The sequence below is a fragment of the Stegostoma tigrinum genome, chromosome 19 (genome assembly GCF_030684315.1).
Source record: "Stegostoma tigrinum isolate sSteTig4 chromosome 19, sSteTig4.hap1, whole genome shotgun sequence".
Taxonomy (NCBI): domain Eukaryota; kingdom Metazoa; phylum Chordata; class Chondrichthyes; order Orectolobiformes; family Stegostomatidae; genus Stegostoma; species Stegostoma tigrinum.
This window is the reverse complement of record NC_081372.1, coordinates 9,509,993-9,522,581: the sequence shown is the minus strand read 5'-3', so window position 1 is coordinate 9,522,581 and position 12,589 is coordinate 9,509,993. Positions and strand designations below refer to the sequence as shown.

Below are 12,589 nucleotides of genomic sequence, written 5' to 3'. Positions count from 1 at the left end.
GTCTATTTCAAGCCCACCGACTCCCACAGCTACCTAGAACACACCTCCTCCCACCCACCCTCCTGCAAAAATTCCATCCCCTATTCCCAATTCCTCCGCCTCCACCGCATCTGCTCCCACGATGAAGCATTCCACTCCCGCAAATCCCAGATGTCCGAGTTCTTCAAAGACCGCAACTTTCCCCCTACAGTGGTCGAGAACACCCTTGACCGCGTCCCCCGCATTTCCCGCAACACATCCCTCACACCCCGCCCCCGCCACAGCCGCCCAAAGAGGATCCCCCTCGTTCTTACACACCACCCCACCAACCTCCGGATACAACGCAGCATCCTCCGACACTTCCACCATCTACAATCCGACCCCACCACCCAAGACATTTTTCCATCTCCACCCCTGTCTGCTTTCCGGAGAGACCACTCTCTCCGTGACTCCCTTGTTCGCTCCACACTGCCTTCCAACCCCACCACACCCGGCACCTTCCCCTGCAACCGCAGGAAATGCTACACTTGCCCCCACACCTCCTCCCTCATCCCTACCCCAGGCCCCAAGATGACTTTCCACATTAAGCAGAGGTTCACCTGCACATCTGCCAATGTGGTATACTGCATCCACTGTACCCGGTGTGGCTTCCTCTACATTGGGGAAACCAAGCGGAGGCTTGGGGACCGCTTTGCAGAACACCTCCACTCGGTTCGCAATAAACAACTGCACCTCCCAGTCGCAAACCATTTCCACTCCCCCTCCCATTCTTTAGATGACATGTCCATCATGGGCCTCCTGCAGTGCCACAATGATGCCACCCGAAGGTTGCAGGAACAGCTACTCATATTCCGCCTGGGAACCCTGCAGCCTAATGGTATCAATGTGGACTTCACCAGTTTCAAAATCTCCCCTTCCCCTACTGCATCCCTAAACCAGCCCAGTTCGTCCCCTCACCCCACTGCACCACACAACCAGCCCAGCTCTTCCCCCCCACCCACTGCATCCCAAAACCAGTCCAACCTGTCTCTGTCTCCCTAACCTGTTCTTCTTCTCACCCAACCCTTCCTCCCACCCCAAGCCGCACCTCCATCTCCTACCTACTAACCTCATCCCACCTCCTTGACCTGTCCGTCTTCCCTGGACTGACCTATCCCCTCCCTACCTCCCCACCTATACTCTCCTCTCCACCTATCTTCTTTTCTCTCCATCTTCGGTCCGCCTCCCCCTCTCTCCCTATTTATTCCAGAACCCTCACCTCATCCCCCTCTCTGATGAAGGGTCTAGGCCCGAAACGTCAGCTTTTGTGCTCCTGAGATGCTGCTGGGCCTGCTGTGTTCATCCAGCCACACATTTCATTGTCTTGGATTCTCCAGCATCTGCAGTTCCCATTATCACTCACCATCTGCTGTAGTGGGTTTGAAATACCTGTCACCCAACATTAACCTGAGGTTCTGTATTATTAGTTTAGTGACATTACCAGTAAACCACTTCCTCTGCTGCTGTGCAGCATAAGATATTGTAATGCTATTGTAAGAAAATTGATATGTCATTCAAGGTATATAAGGAGAGGGTTTTTGAAAATTGGTTTGAGAGCGAACCACCATTTGAGAAATACACTTTAAGCCCTCAAATGAAATCGCTAAGCTGTCTAAGAAAGCACCATCTATCCATTACAGCCACCACAGCGCTTTTAGCTATGAGTCCTCACAGAAAACTTTATAGAGAAAACATCCCTGAAAGCCGGATTATTGGAAAAAAGGGATTTATGACCTGAGAACAGCAGAACAAAGGCGTGTAGACTTTGAGAGATGAAGTTTTAATTTATTTTCTTATTACTTGGGTTTATGTAAGTGAGACTTGTGTTTATTGGAACAGCATACCATTAGAATTTAGTTCAAATAGAGAATAATTAGTAGTTAAGTGGGAATTGGTTGGTTTGTTAGTAATCCGGGGAGACATGGTGGCTTGGTGGTTAGCACTGCTACCTCATAGCACCAGGGACGTACATTCAATTCCACCCTCGGGTAATTGTCTATATGAAATTTGCACCTTCTTCCCTTGTCTGTGTGGGTTTCCTCCCACAGTGCAAAGCTATGTAGTTTAGGTGAATTGCTAATGGCTAAATTGCCCATACTGTCTACGATAAGAAATGCAGGGCCGGGGTAGGGGGTGGGTCTATCTGGTATGCTCTTCAGTGGGTCAGTGTGGACTTGATGGACCATTGGCCTGCTTCCACATTATCGGGATTTAATGTTCATTTATTCACCGTTAGAGTTAAATAAATAAATTGTTATTTGTTACTTATGAAGTGAATATCAGGGGTTTTCTTTCATTTAACCTCCCCTTCTTTGTAACAGTTTAACAGATTGGTTGAGATGAGGCAAGTTTCTCTGGGTATTTTCATGTTTAATTCTTAGAAGGGGGACCTCTACTCATGCTGTAACAGATTGCGGGCTTGTGTTTCGATTTTAGTTATCAGAGGGTTTTGACCTCCCGTTCCTAACAGGTGTATGCCTGAAAATGGAAAAGAAATACAGGGAAATATGGAAAATGTATGTTGTCATTGTCAGCAATTATCTGCTATCAAATATGATTATCCAGCTAGGAAATCCTGAGTCACCGGTCAATGGAACGTGTACATACAAGTGTATAAATTAATAATAGGATTAGGCCAAAAGGTTTTTGAGTTGGCTGTGCTGTTCAATAAGGTCGTGGATGATCTGATTAACTCATATTCCTGCCTACTCACAATAACCTTTCAGTGCCTTCCTTATTAGGAATCTATCTTTTCCTTAAAAATATGCAAGGACTCCACTTGCATCTTTTGTATGAAAAGGGCATTTTGTTTTGACATAGTTAGACTTTCCTGACTTTGAAACAGTGACTCCTAGTTCTTGATTCTTCTGCAAGAAAAGCATCCTTTCCACATGCATCACTTCAAGACCCTTCAGGATTTTATATGTTTCAGAGAAGTCACTTGTTGTTTTTCTAAATGCCAGTGATACAAACCTAACCTGTCCAAAACTTCCTCACAAGAGAACATGCACCCAGATATTTGTCGAGTAAACTTCTGAACTGTTTTCAATGCATTTACATCCTTCCTTAAATAAGAAGACCAATACAGTTTAATTCAGGTGTGGTCTTACTAATGCACTAAATAACTGAAGTACAACTTTCCCAACTTTTGTGTTCAATTCTCTTTGCCATAAATGATAATATGCTCTCACTTTCTCTACCTGCCTACTAACATCTTCTGATTCATGCACTAGGATATTCCAGATCTCTGCACCTCTGAGCTCTACAGTCTCACACTATTTCAGTAACATGCATGCCAAAATGGACAATACCACGTTGTCCCCAAATTAGCTACATTTTCTGGATCTTTGCATACTAATTTAACTTATCCATATGCTTTGGTCTAATTCACAACTTACCCACACATTCATTTGGAGTGTGTGGCTGATGCTGGTTGGTCAGCACTTATTGTCCATCTCTAGTAGTCCTTGAGAATGTGATGGCAAATTACCTTCTTGAACTGTTGCAGTCCATTTGCAGTAGGTAGATACACAATGCCATTAGGTAAGGATTTCCAAGATTTTCACAAGTGACACCAAAGGAACAGCGACACATTTCCAAGTCTGGTGGCGAGTGGGTTAGAATGATAGGCGTGGTGTTCCCATGTAAATGCTGTCCTTGTCCTTATAGATGGATCACAGTTTTAGAAGGTGCTGTCGACGAAGTCTTAGTGAATTTCTGAAGCATGCCTTGAAGATGGTACACACTGTTGCTATTGAGCATCAGTGTGGAGGGACTGAATGTTTGTGGGCATGGTGCCAATCAAGTGGGCTGCTTTTCTCGAGTGGTGTCAAGGTTCTTGAGTGCTGTTGGACCTGTGCCCATCCGGGCAAATTATATCACATTCCTGAGATGTGCCTTGTAACTGTTGGGTAGGCTTTGGAGAGTGAGAAAATGAGTTACTTGCTGCAAGATTCGTAGTCTCTGGCCTGCTCTTGTATCCACGTTACTCATACAGGGGAGGCGACGACCTAGTGGTATTACAGCTGGACTGTTAATCCAGAGACTCAGATAATGTTCTGGGGACCTGGGTTCGAATCCTGCAGAGGATGGAATTTGAATTCAATAAAATATCTGGGATTAAGAGTCTAATGGTGACCACGAATCCATTGTCAATTGTTGGAACAACCCATCTAGTTCACTAATGTCCATTAGGGAGGGAAACTGCCATCTTTACCTGGTCTGGCCTACATGTGACTCCAGACACACAGCAATGTGGTTGACTCTTAGCTACCCTCTAAGCAATTAGGGAAGGGCAATAAATGCTGCCTGGCCAGTCACACCCTCATCCCATGATTGAATAAAGAAAAAAAAACCAGCTCAGTTCAGTTTCAGGTCACTGTTTAACTCCAGATATTTTAACAGTCGGGGTTCAGTGATGATGATGCCTTGAATGTCAACATCTTTGCATCATCTGTGAATTTAACCACCACATCTTCAGTTCCTTTATCCAAGACTTTTATATAAACAAGTCAACCCATAACTCCAAACAATTACTCTGCACAACTTCCACTGAGCTTTTAACTTTCTTTGGTTTCTCTCTCCCTTCCACTTCCTCATTTACAGCTATTTTTAGGATTTCAGTTGTATCCTCTATAGTGAAGACTAATACAAAAGATCAATTTATCAATCTCCTTATTTGCATTTGTTAATTCCCCAGACTCATTTTCTACAGGATCAACGGTCATTGTTTAACTTTTTAAAAATATCTACAGAATTATTGCCCATTCTTACATTTCTAGCCAATTTTCTCTCAGTCTCTATTTTAGTCTCACTAATTTTTAGTCCTACCTTGCTGCTTTTTATATTCTAACCAATCTTGTGACCCAAAACCATTTTGGCTTAGTTGCGCACCTTTTCTTAAGTCAATATTATCTTTAACTTTTTTAGTTAACCACAGAGACTGGGATTTCCCTTTGGAAAGTATCTTTTTTGTTGGGATGTACATATTTTGCATATTTTGAAATATCTCCTTAAATGTCTGCCACTGCATCTCTGTTGACCTATCCCTTAATCTACTTTGACATTCACTTTAGCTGGCTCTGCTTTCATGGCCTTCTGTTTGCTCGTATTATTTTTTAAAATACTAGTCTTAGACCACACTTGGAATGTTGTGTTCAGTTCTGGTCAACTCATTATAGGAAGGATGTGAGAGCTTTAGAGAGGATGCAGAGGAGGTTTACCAGGATGCTGCCTGGACTGGAGGGCAGGTCTTCTGAGGAAAGGTTAAGGGAGATTGAATTTTTTTCATTGGAGCGAAGAAGGATGAGATAGAGGTGTACAAGTTGATGACAGACATAGATACTCAGAGACTTTTCCCAGGGCGGAAATGACTATCACAAAGGGGCATAATTTTAAGGTGATTGGAGGAAGGTATAGGGGAGATGTCAGAGGTAGGTTCTTCACACAGAGAGTGGTGGGGGTGTGGAATGCGCTGCTAGCAGTGGTAGTGGAGTCAGATACTTTAAAGACTTTTAAACGACTCTTGGATATGCACATGGAGGATAGTAAAAGTTCTATATTCTATGTTCTTAACCCTCTCCACTGTCCCTCAAACTGAATGAAAGGTTTAATTATATAATTGTCACTGCTATCCAGGAGCACTTTCACTATGAGGTCATTAAATAGTCCTATCGTACTGCACAATACCATGTTGAGAATAGCATACTCTCTGATGACTCCAAGATATCGTAGTCTAAGAAACTACCCTGGAAACATTCTATGAGCTCCTCCTCTAGGCTCTGTTTGCCCATCAGATTTTTCCATCTAGATGTAGAGTAAAATCCCTCCTGATTATCAACATATACTTCTGACCAACTTCCCATTACCATCCTACCATCTACTTACCGTAAGAGAACTTGTACACTAATCCTACACGTGACTTCTTCCTTTAATGTCTTCCATCTCCACCGTAAAGAGTCCTACATCCTGGTTTCCTGAATTTAGCTTATTCCTCTCTATCGTGCATTAGTTAAAAGAGCTACCCCTAGTTTTCCTAACTTCCTGTCCTTTTCAAATTTCATTTATTGTTCAGTACTCAGGTCCAATTCCAAATAATCCTGCATCCAAGTCTCTGTATTGGCTGAGAGATTATAACATTTTATTTGTACGTTCAGTTCTTTTGGTTTGTTTCAAATGCAACATACATTTGGAAACAGAGTCTTTAGTTTCACTGCTTTTTTATTTCTTCAACCTCTAGCCTTACTTGTTAATCTACTTTTAAATCTACTCTCTTTATTAATTTCTCTCATAATCTGTTCATCTTTTCCATTATTTCCCACGTGCGATTTTTTTTGTCACACCTTCCCAAATTTGATCCTTTGCCTTTAGTTTGAAATATTCTCTACTGCCTGAGCTAGGTTGCTCTCTAGAACCTACAAATTATGAGCAGGATTAGGCCATCCAGTCTCTCAAAGCTACTTCACAGTTCAATTTGATTATAGCTGTTTTGATTGGAACACCAAATGCTTTTTCTCAACTAGCCTGATAAACCATTGCCTCCCTGTTTGATAAGAATTTACCTACCTCTGCCTTAAAAATATTCAAAGATTCTGCTTTTAGCACCTTTTCAGGCAGAATCCCAAGAACTCACTAAAGCATTTTATTATCATTGAAATCAGTCACATGGAAATTTAGCTCTGTGATCATTACACAGCCGAGAATATTAATGCAACTCTCATTAAGTGCAGGCTGACTGTTGCAGTATTGAATGTTCTTGATAATAATAAGGCTGTTCTCTAGATCCACAACTCATGTGGTGGAAAAAGAATCAGCTCCAAAGTCTGATCTCAGTGAGATTCTGGTTTCTTTAAAACCTGCACCCTCTAGTTTTAAACTCACAAAGCCTGTCGCAAGAGAGAACTCAAGAGTTCATTCCGTAGCCAAGGGAGCTGCTGAATTATTAACAATGCTTTGGAACCAGATACCATCACCATGGTAAATACTATTTAGTTTCAAGGCTCAGTGGAAATTCCAATGGAAATTGATCATTCTGATGGAAAGTCTCAGTTGTACAATACACATTGCCCTTTTGTCAGCAGAGAAATTAACACCTTGTGCAGTGACGACAGGAATGCATAGTGGTCTCGGGCACCAGGTAAGGTAAATGATCTGTGTTTCTGCATTGGAATAGGGAATGAAAGAACTTCATTCTCTTGGACCTGACCCTGGTTACTATGCCTTTAGTTGTCTTCATGTAATGAAATTGGCTGCTTTTACTTCTCCACCCCTCTCTCTCCTTCTTTCGGGCTGTTCTTTGTGAGTAAGCCATCCAACTTTCTTAACTTTTTGTTGCATCAGTACCCTGCATTGACTGGAAGATCGACGAACGAGCTAACAGAAATGTGTTTGAGATGATTAATTGATTTGATAGAGAACGGAGAGAGGAGTTATTTTTTCTGGTGATGAACTCAGCAAGGAGACAGAGCCTTCAAATTAAACAAAAACAGAAATTGCTGGAGAAACCCAACTGGTCTGGCAGCATCTGTGGAGAGAAAGCAGAGTTACTGTTTCGAGAGTCACTGGACTCGCAACATTGATTCTGCTATCTCTCCACGGGATGCTGCCGAGCCTATAGAGTTTCTCCAGCAATTTCTGTTTTCCTTTCAGATTTCCAGCATCTGCAGTTTCACCTTCAAATTAAAGATGAACTGTTCAGGCTGATATCGAGAAATACCACTTGCTCGAACCACCTCCCCCCAAAAAAATGGCTTTGAGATTGGAGCTGGTTGAAATTTTCAAAAATTGTTCCATTTTGATTAGGCAAAGATCATTAAGAATTACTAGGATGCTACCTGGATCGGAAGGTTTGAGTTATGAGGAGAGGTTGAACAGGTTGGGACTATTTTCACTGGAGTGCAGGAGACTGAAGGATGACCTTGTAGACATTTATAAAATCATGAAGAGGCATAGATAAGGTAGATAGCTGACAGCTTTTCCCCAGGGTAGGGGAGCCTAAAACCAGAGGGCTTAAGTTAAGAGAGGAGAGATAGAAAAGGGTCCAGAGGGACAATTTTTTTCACATAGAGGGTGATGAGTGTCTGGAATGGGCTGCCAGAGCTAGTGGTGGAGGTGAGTACAATTTTTTCATTTAAGAAGCATTTAGAGAGGTACATGGATGGGATAGGTAGAGAGGGATATGTACAAAATGCGGGCAAATGGGACTAGTTTAACTTGTGAAAACTGGGCAGCATGGCAAGTTGGGCCTAAGGGCTTATTTCCATGCGTGGACCTCTATGACTGATTGACTCTAAACATTACGGAACCACAGCGAGATTAAACTATAGATCAAATATGATGTAAGTGGATGGCAAAGCAGACGCAAGTGCCTGAACAGGCACTCCCTACTGTTATGTAACTCCCGACCTGGCAGGTCTGTGCAAATATATTCAGTACACAAGCTGCAATGGTTTCAAGATATATCCATCTCCATCCATTGAAAACAACTAAGGATGCAGAATAAATGCCAGCCTTTATTGTTGGTGATTTCCATGTATTGAAAATGAATTTTGAAAATGACAAGCTGTATTAAAATACTTTCCTGTCGTAGGCTTTTTGATAAATGTCGTTATCGATAAATATAAGAGCACAGCTGCTGGGTTCTCAGCTGTGAATGATAAATGCTTTTAAATCCAAAGAAATTCCCCAGTTTCCCTGCAGAATGCAAACCCTTTTCTTTTTAACCCTATTTGGCTCGTCTGCCAAATAGTCATTCTGATGGATGAAACTAGAATTAGAATTAGGTTTAGTATCACGTGTATTGAAGTACAGGAGTACAGTGAAATGTGTACAACGTCACAACACATGCACCATCTTAAGTACAAAGTACCTAGATACTAATCTTAGGTGCTAAAATAGATAAGGCACAAAAATAGAGAAAATCTAAAGTTGTATTAAGTCTGTTTTCCAAAGAAGAGTAGTATCAGACTTGAAATGTTAACTCTAGTCCTGTGTCCACTGATACTGTCAGACCTGCTGAGCTTCTCCAGCACTCTCTGACTCCATTTGAAACTAAATTAGGGGTTTGTTGTCTTAACAATCATTACAGTCAGACTAAATTTATTGTGAACTTCACTTCAAGCTCTTCCTGAAACTCTGGCCTCTTTTATTTAGTCCTCCTGTGATGATTACGCTTTCTCCTAGCTAAGCTTAGAAGTGCCTCACACTTCTTTATCTCTGACATCTCCTTCAATGTGCTTCTTAAAACCTATGCCTATGTTTGGTCACTTGTCCCAACATCTCCATATGTAGCCCTCTGCAAAGTTTCAGTCAGGTGCTTCTTGCATGTTGCAACTTGGGTTGTTTTGCCACAATAAAGATGCAAAATAAAGACAAGTTTGTGTTTCCCATTTATCGGAGAATCTCACAGTTTGTAACGATATTCCTAAAGGTTCCTGTAAGACGCTTGGAAAGCAGATGATATGTTTGACTTGATTTAATTCATTATTGTCACATGTTCCTAGGTACAGTGAAAAGTTGTTTTGCAGGCAGTACAAGCAGATCACACCATACAAAGTGAATTAGGGCAATAGAACAGAGCGAGGAATACAATGTTATGGCTGCAGAGAAGATGCGCAGAGAGTGAGATCACATTAAATGTAAAATTTGAGAGGCCCATTCAGAGTCTAATAACAGCAGGGATGAAGCTGTTCTTGAATCTATTCAATGTGCGTACAAACCTTTATATCTGCTGCTCGACAGAAGAGGGTGCAAGAGAATATAACCAGGGTGAGAGGGGTCTTTGATTATGATGGTTGCTTTCCCAAGGCAGTGAGAAGTATAGATGGAATCAATGGATGGAAGGCTGGTTTGTGTGATGGACTGGGCTGTGTTTACAACTCTCTGTAGTTTTTGGTGGTCTTGGGAAGGGCAGTTGCCAAACCAAGCCATGATGCATTCAGATAGAATGCTTTCTATGGGGCATTGATAAAAATTGTTAAGTGTTTACATATATGTTGTATTCAGGCACAAACAAAAATTACAACTTTCTTTATGATTTGCTTTTCTGTAGTATTTGACAACTCTTGTGAATTCTCAAGATTTTTTTATACCTCAATATAATGTACATGACAACTTGCACACAACATCTTCTGCATTCCAACTGTTTACAGAAACCATTCAGCCTGAAGACATAGGAGGTAAAGCAGGCCACTTGACCTATTGAGTCTGTTCTGATCTTGTCTGATAGAGTCATAGAGATATTACAGCTTTGAAAAATGCCATTTAGCCCATCATGTCTGTGCTAGTCATTAAACATCCATCTATTCTAATTCCATATTCCAATACTTGGCCCATAACTTCGTAGATATTTTCTAACCAATGTTATGATGCCCCTCTGGAGCAGATGGGATTTGAACCCAGGGTTCCAGGCTCAGAGGGAGGGAACCACTAATGACCCAGAAGAGCCCTCTGTCTTTTCATTACCTCAATGCCCAGCTTTTATCTTGAAACCATATATAATGATGCTTTGTGCTTTGACCCCCTGAAATGACAATATGTGTGTGCTGCTAGATGCATACAGAATGTGGAACTTGACCTGGTCTCCTTGCTGAGAGTTAGAGACACTACCACTACAACAGCCACACAAACTCCTCCCCATAGCCTATATATATGGAGTTTGACGTTTTCATCTGAATAGTTCTTAAGTGTCTTGAGAGTTCTTTCCTCTACCAGTGTCTCAAGCAGTCCGTTCCCACCAGCCTCTCGATGATAAAATGTTTCCTCAAATCGCCACTAAACCTCCTGCTCTGATCTAATAATTCTCAAATTATTCCCACAACCTTTCATTAAAGGTCATTTTGTTGCTCCAAGACTTCACTGTATTTTTCGCTTTAGAGGTGGGAGAAGTTTAGCCTTAGATCTGAAAATCTGAGCAGAAGCAATTTGAAGGATTCTCTGAAGCAGACAGTTCCTGCATGCATTGTGAATGCCAGGAATGCACTGGCAGGTTATGAACTTGATAAAAACCGAAAGAACTGCAGATGCTGTAAATCAGGAACAAAAACAGAAGTTGCTGGAGACCCAGCTGGTCTGGCAGCATCTGTGAAGAAAAAAAATCAGAGTTAACTTTTCGAGTCTGGTGACTGTTCTGAGAACTGTTCTGAGGAAGGGCCACTGGACCTGAAATGTTAACTCTGACATTTTTCTTCACAGATGCTGCCAGACCAGCTGAGCTTCTCCAGTAACTTCAGTTTTTGTTCCAGGCTATGAGCTTGTTATTTGTAAATCCCCACCAGAGGGCACCACCAACCAAATCATTTCAGTGGGACACCAGTAAATTGGCAAAGATGAAATTCATTAGTTCCTCTGTCTGTGTGTCTTGCGGTGGTACTGCCTGCTTTGTGCTGCCTGGTAAGCAGTTTGGACAATATAAAGTTGTCCACTTGAGCTAAACTTTATCCCTGGGAGTAACTTGAGGCTGCAGGATTTCACTCGGATTTTGTTGACAGTGCTTCACCATTCTGTGTAGCGATACTGCTCAAGTTCTCATCCTTGTTTTTAAACCCTTCCATGACCTCACCCATTTTGATGTCTGTAAGTCTTCTGAGATCTCTGCACTGATTCAGTACTGGCCTTTTGCACTGTCCTGGTTTTGTTTATCCCATCACTCGGAGCTGTGTCCCCTGTTTCATGGGAACAAAGCTCTGTGATTTCTTTCTTGGGTCTCTCCAACCCTACTCATCATTAAGATACTCCAGGAGGAAGCTATCTCTTTCACACAGTTTTCCAGCAACTGCCCAACTATCTCTTTGAGTGGCTTGTTTGTCCTTTGTGAAGCATCCATGATTTCTCTCTCAACAACTCAGAGATATTCCCCAAGCTGAATCTCATCCAAATTCAAATCTTTTCCGTGGCACCTTTTTAGCTGAGAGAGCAGACAGAGCCTCAGTTTAATATTCCAGCCAAAGGACACCGCCTCTAGCACTGAGGTATCACATTCCCTCACTATCACACTCCCTCACTATCATACTCCCTCACTATCACACTCCCTCACATACTCCCTCACTATCATACTTCCTCACTGCCACACTCCCTCACTATCAGAGCCCCTCACTATCACACTCCCTCACTATCAGAACCCATCACTATCACACTCCCTCATAATGACACTCCCTCACTGTCACACTCCCTCACTATCATACTCCCTCACTATCACACTCCCTCACTGTCACACTTCCTCACTATCACACTCCCTCAATCACACTCCCTCACTGTCACACTCCCTCACTATCAGAACCCATCACTATCACACTCCCTCACTATCAAAGTCCCTCACTATCAAAGCCCCTCACTATAACACTCACTCACTATCAGAGCCCCTTACTATCACACTCCCTCCAAGCTCCCTCACTGTCACACTCCCTCGCTATCAGAGCCCCTCACTATCACACTCCCTCATGTCACACTCCCTCACTATCAGAGCCCCTCACTATCACACTCCCTCACTATCATACTTCCTCACTATCACACGCCCTCACTATCAGAACCCAGCACTATCACACTCCCTCATAATGACACTCCCTCACTGTCACAC

General features: G+C 42.4%; 1 protein-coding gene across 5 annotated transcripts in view; it reads left to right on the top strand.

The window, feature by feature from the left end:
- Positions 1 to 7,032: 7,032 nt before the first annotated feature.
- Positions 7,033 to 12,589, top strand: part of rem1 (RAS (RAD and GEM)-like GTP-binding 1) — a 39,680-nt gene continuing 34,123 nt past the window's right edge. Inside the window, exon 1 of one of the 5 annotated variants that reach the window (XM_048550136.2) lies at positions 7,033 to 7,153. The gene's annotated coding sequence lies outside the window, so the exon portion shown is untranslated. Of the gene's footprint in view, positions 7,159 to 7,216; positions 7,315 to 12,589 lie in introns of those variants that run through there. The other 4 variants (XM_048550132.2, XM_048550137.2, XM_048550131.2 and 1 more) reach the window with 4 other exon arrangements.